The sequence below is a fragment of the Aplysia californica genome, unplaced genomic scaffold (assembly GCF_000002075.1).
Source record: "Aplysia californica isolate F4 #8 unplaced genomic scaffold, AplCal3.0 scaffold00122, whole genome shotgun sequence".
Lineage (NCBI taxonomy): Eukaryota > Metazoa > Mollusca > Gastropoda > Aplysiida > Aplysiidae > Aplysia > Aplysia californica.
Window position 1 is genome coordinate 208,442 of NW_004797392.1, and position 6,479 is coordinate 214,920.

Consider the following 6,479-nt stretch of genomic DNA (forward strand, 5'->3'; position numbering starts at 1 on the left):
TTGCAACAGCAATAACTGTTATCCCCCCCCCCAACCGATGACACAGTTCAGATCAATAAAGAGGTCAACTGCCCTGATTTAATCTCTCGGGCTAACCCGATCTGGGTGGGGTAATGTCTTTTATATGTACACCCGTGTTATAAAACATATTTGCAGACAAACGCGCACTCACATACACATACACAGACACACACACTACACACACATATTATATACACACGAGGAGACCACACAAAATAGGTGCTCATTATCAAAGGAATGGTAGTGCCAGAAGAATCAGTTTTCTACCGAAAAGCCCACGCCTGAAGCAAAAAATTAATGCTGCTGTATGTGTTTTACACGACAATCTACACTATTGGATCATTTAAGACGCAGGCTGCTTCCATCCTGCCGGTCAGGACCAACCTGGGTAGAGAAAGGTACAACTCGCCAGAAGACGCATGATGGGAATTGAACTCATGCCTTCTGAACGAATGAAACGAAGCACCTTACTGCAAACAGCATTCCCCAGTAAACCCAAACAGAGTTTTAAACATTTACGCGACTTGAGTAACCCGATTTAGTGCAATCCAAAGTTCAAAATTAAGATATGACATGATGAAACTAAGCAAAAATGTCAAATTACTGGTCAAGTATGAAGAACAACAAAGGATAAGAGATAACAGAGAAGGAAAAGGAAAAAAAATTAAGTAGAGTTTTTGAACCATTACACATTCAAACTCAAACACACAGTGATCATTCTGGACTAAAGAATAAAGAGGACTTGTAAAAGAAATGGCCGTTATAAAACGTGAGTTTTTTTTAAATCAGAGTCATTGGTCACCCTGCACATTATGAAATTATTAATAATAATATAAACATTTATGCTGCGCATTTCCATTTTCTAAAAAGATCACACTTTAAAAATTAATGTGTACTGCTGTTCGTTTTTTTGTTAAACATATAAGTGCAATCCAAAGTTCAAAATTAGGAGACGAAAATGATGAACCTAAGTAAAAACGTCAAATATGAAGAAGAACAAAGGATAAGAGATAACAGAGAAGGAAGAGGGAAAAAAAATTAAGTAGAGTTTTTGAACCATAACACATTCAAACTCAAACACACAGTGATCACTTTGGATTTAAGAATAAAGGGGACTTGTAAAAGAAATGACCGTTATAAATGGGAGGGCTTTTTTAAATCAGAGTCATCGGTCACCCTGCACATTATAATACAATACGAATGTATTATTAAATAGCATTTATTCTGCGCATTTCCATTTTCTACAAAATGCTAAATGTGCATTACATTAATAAAAAATATCACACTTAAAAAATTAATGTGTATTGATGTCCGTGTTTTAAAAAACATAGATCTAAGATCTATAACTCTTAAAGTCTAAATTAAATTCTTGCATTTGGTTGAAAAATGCATCTGACGTGACATGTTTAATTATTATTATTATTACCGTCAGCTTTATTTTTCTCTTCATATTGAATTTTAATGAAAGTATCATGATTTAAATTCTATGTATATCTAAAGTGTTTTTACCATTTCACTACAGCCAAGAAAAATTGCCTACAGGGACCATAAAGTACATGTACCACCTAATCATATTGGTGAAAGCAGTCCACCAAACAGAGGATGGGGTACAGTAATAAAGGACAGAGAAAGGAAATTTAGATGAGCTCTAATTCAAAAGTGTGAGAGGAAAAAGGGATGGATTTTAAATCTCAAAGACGATGGCAACATAACCCCCCCCAAAAAAAAATATTTTTTTTTTAAATTAATTAATAAAAAAAATTAAAATAAAATTTAAAAAATAGTAGGCCTATGAAAAACCTAGGCAGCCAACAAAATGGTTATACATGTATAACATTTTTATATTGATAATGAAAAAAAACCCAAATCCGTTAGTCAGATATCTAAACATGCTCGCCTATGTATTGCTGTTACCGTTTCGGTACAACATGGAACTCGATATTGTGCTAATAGACAGCGAAACATTTTGGCAGAATGAGTATCATGTTAGTGTTTTAGAATATTTATAAAACGGCAGTTTGCACTGTATGCTTCCCAGGGAGTGGAGATTGTTTCAGAATGCTATCAGGTCTGCTTGGGTAATAGTATAGATTGTGAAATGCATAGAGCGTGCTGTTGAGCGGGAATTTGTGCTATACAAATGCTATCTCTATTATTATTATTATTATTATCATTAGTGCTTAAAAAACAGCACACTCTTAGAATCTCACTGGAGACTGCTTTTGTTGAGTAAAGAAAAGCACATTATCATAAATACAATAACGGTCATGTGGGGAAAAAGTAAGACTGACAGATGAAAACAATAAAAAGAAAATTAAAGTAGAAGTAGGACCTGCCAGTGGCACCCTCCAACCATCCGCCTGGAGACTGCAATAATGTTTACAGTGGGACCCAGCTAAAACAGGAGGGTTGTCGGGACCAACCTGAAATCCCTGTCATAGCCAAACCCTACATTATAGACAGGGATCAAGTATACATATACTGAAACTGATGATTAACCAATGTGATGACTGTATTTTAAATATTCGGCAAACCTACTACCAATTTATCATTTATTGTTTTGTTGTTATCTTTTCCAGTGATTTTTTTCTTCCCTCATCCTTTTTCTAGCATAATCTTAGTCTCATGGAGGACTAGACATAATTATTTTTTAAACTATTATTTTAGTAAGTGTTTTATGGCACTTGCAACACAATAAGGTCATATAAGAGCCGAAGATTAGAGGTGTTACGAGAAGAGAAACAAACACAAAAAAGGAGGGGAGATAAAGACGACAAATGTTAGATAGGCAATAAAGCAAACCATACCAGAGCACCCGCCAACCACTCACATTCACACAGAAGAACTCTAAGAATATCCTGGAGACAGAAAATAAAGAAGGAAAGCATACGAAGAAGAATAGGTAGGCCTATAGACATAATTAGAGATGCATGGGTAACAAAATTTAATAAAGCTTACATTTATGCATTAATAAATCGCCATGCTCTACAGTGTGATTTTGTGCGCTTTATAACTATTTGCAATCAACCTCTTTTGTAACACCTCTAATCTTCTGGCGCTCATATGACCTTATGCAGTTGCAAGCCCTGTAAAACCTCTACTAAAACAAAATAAAACTTGGGGGACTTATTTTTAAGCCTGCTATAACAAAAAACTTACTATAACTAATAAGTGAAACTCTTAATCATAATAATAATTTATTAAGTGTGGCCCACTGCAGTTTTCTGTTTTTTGTCTTCTTTACATTAACGAAAATGTTATGGATAAAACAATGATAAATCAATGGTGAAGGAGGAATAGGTCCTGAATTGTGCAAAGGCAAGTGAAGACGAAAGCAGACAACAGACCATGGTTAAAAAGCAGAAAAGAGAGGCAAAAGGAGAAAATCTTAGAGAAGAAAATTTTTCGGCGCTGTCATGTTTGACCGTGGGACCTTGATCGAGAGGCGAACACCGTAACATCTAGACCATGACAGTCCTCTGAAGTGTTGTGTGAAAAATTAAATACAGCTCAAATTTAGGATACCTCTCCCTGTAGCATAACCCCCCCCCCCCCCCTGCCCCACCCCCACATTTTTTTTCACTTCAGGGGTGTTTTCTCCAAAAGCAAGGCAAATGAACAGGTTTTAAGATGATACCACGAGGTCCATATATATACACCCTAAAATTGAGAAGCGCCCGATTCCACAATGTCGTGACACGTCCAATAAAACAATCAGATATTTCAAAAACTATTTATTCGAGACCAATAAATTCAATGTTTGTTAAACCAAGTCGATAAGAAGAAATTAAAAATATAATAACATGAGAGACAGTTTAATCACCAGAAAGTAAAACAATACAATCCACCTAATTGTGAGAAAATGGGGGAGGGGGGGGCACAAAAGTAGAAGAAGAATTTGGCAATTATCTATGAAAGTGGCTATTCTCACCCGCCGGAAGTTCTGGCAAGATCAACTTCTCCCCTCTTCTCTCTCTCTCTTTCTGAATACTGTCTATCGGTGTGGACGATCAAATTGACCAAAACAAAGTTAAAAAATGATGTTAAAACACAAAAGTAAATTAATTTGGTTGTCTACAAAGATGCTACGGCTATTTAACTTTTCGAATCGAGCCGAACTACGCGGGTCGCCATTTTGTTTTGCCCGGAAATTCTCGCGCTACTCCTCTCTCTCTTTCTCTCTCTCTCTCCACTGCCCACAGACAAAATTGTACGCTTTTAGTAGGCTACAGTTGTAATGGAACGTTTGTTCACGACACAGAATTCTACAATTTTTCTGTTATCACAGTGTAGAATTCTGTGTTTTAGGGTGAACTGAACGCAAAATTTGGTGAACGCGCACCGGGTGAGAATAGCCACAAGACTCGCCTGCACTATTCTCACTCCGGGTGAGAATAGAGGTGGCCATTATCTATATATATATACAAAGTCCGGCTCTATTTCTCCGAACGCTTGGCTTGGGAAAATAAACTTGAGAAATAGAATCTAATTTAGAGGTAAAGTTTATTTTCCCGAGCGTTCGGAGAAGGAAGTGGCCATTCTCACCGAAATATTTTTCCTAATTTCTGAATACTGTCTATTGGTGTGGATGATCAAATTGACAAAAACAAAGAAAAAATGGTGTTATAGTGCTACACAAAAGTAAACTAATTTGGTCGTCGTCTACAAAGATGCTATGGTTATTTCACTTTTCGAATCGAGCCGAACAAAGCGGGTTGCCATTTTGTTTTGCCCGGAAGATATATATATATATAGATATCTAGATCTCTCTCTCTCTTTCTCTCTCACTGCCCACAGACAAAATCGCACGCTTTCAACACTAGAGCGCTGGAATGTTTGTTCACAGTGAACGCTAGGCATACACTGCTTGGCCTATTCATGGTGAACGCACACCGGGTGAGAACAGCCAAAAGGCTCACCAGCGCTATTCTCACCCGGGATGAGAATAGATGTGGCCTTCGGAGAAATAGTCATTTCGATTATTTAATTAGGTACTTAGACCTAGAATCTAGTAGCATTGGGCCTTGGACTAAACTAAGATGCTGAAAAATTAAATTATGGCCAAATTATTACGATGGAAAGAAAGAAGGAGCTAGAATTCACATCATGTTGTATGACAGTTTGTTGAAGGAATGGCTTTTATTCTGTGTGGCTATTCAGAACGCAGCAAATAGCGCCTGCCTAAATAATTACTGTGGAAATTATTAAATTACAGAAGCCTCCTAGATCTCTAGATTAGATGCCAGTCTGGTATCAACAATCTTGATCTATGACGTGATGACAACACGAAAGATAAGACTGGGATAAAAGAAGACTTAAGTGGGTAGGCCTAACCTAAGCCTAAAGACAGAAAAGTAGAGGCCAAGCCCAAGATCTGAAGGTGGCAACCAATTTTGAAGCTTACTCTCAGTCTGGCCGTACTTAACCACTTCGTTCTATTTATTATCTCTAGAATCTAGACGAAGATCTAGATCTAGAATCTAGATTAGAATCTAGATCTAGAATCTAGATTCTAGATCTAGATCTACAGCTAGAATCTAGATCTAGATTCTATATAGATCTAGATCTAGATCTAAATCTAGATCTATATCTAGACTAGATCTAGATCTAGATATCTAGATCTACATCTACATCTACATCTAGATCTAGATCTAGATCTAGATCTAGATCTAGATCTAGATCTAGGCCTACGTAGGCCTACAGTCTGAGTACAGTAGTACAGTAAAGACTCGCCAACATAATAGGCCACATAATATAGATCTAGGCCTACAATAACACTTGATTTGATCAAGTCATTTTGTGTACTTACGACCAGGCCTCGCGTGTGTGTAGTGTGTATTATCAAGGAAAGGTTCTTTGACAGCTGAGCTCTGAGTTCAAGGTTCGCAGGCACAGGCCACTGTAATGCGTTGCGTTGTAGTTTGTAGTACACAACTCCCTCACTATTCCTGTATTCTCCTCCACTGACAACGCACACACGCACAGTACAGTTGCCCCTGGCCCCTGAGAGTGAGAGAATGACTGACTAGCTGACTGGACTGGGTGGGACTGGGAGTGACTGAGGACTGAGGGACGAGGAGAGTGGAGGGAGAGGCGCAGCCAATAACCTTCTCTAGGCCTATTCTATCGACAGCAAAAACCAACGCACCGGAAGCGTAACACTTCAACAAAAACGCCATTAGTACAAGCCTGATAATCAGGCTGAGGGCGGTCAAAAATTCGTGGCGCAACTTATCTTCAAATATCTTTTTAATGGTTAAATCAATGTCGCCCTTAATTTGCACAACAGTTTGTATCAGTTTGTCTCAACTTAATCATATTTTTTCCTCAACAATTGAGGCTACCGTAAAAAAAATGTTTCTTCATTTGATTTTATATAAAATACTAAATAGATTTACGAATCTCCTTCAAGCGGAAAATGGAACTGTTCACAGCTCTTCCAGCTTCTCACACACGTT

The 6,479-nt window shown here is 37.5% G+C and overlaps 1 protein-coding gene across 2 annotated transcripts in view; it reads right to left on the reverse strand.

The window, feature by feature from the left end:
* The window catches only part of LOC101864379 (lysosome membrane protein 2), a 41,097-nt gene that overhangs the window by 34,090 nt on the left and 528 nt on the right, over positions 1-6,479 (reverse strand). Inside the window, exon 1 of one of the 2 annotated variants that reach the window (XM_005096150.3) lies at positions 5,831-6,078. The exons of the other annotated variant lie outside the window; for it this stretch is intronic. The gene's annotated coding sequence lies outside the window, so the exon portion shown is untranslated. Of the gene's footprint in view, positions 1-5,830; positions 6,079-6,479 lie in introns of those variants that run through there. 2 annotated transcript variants of the gene reach the window in all.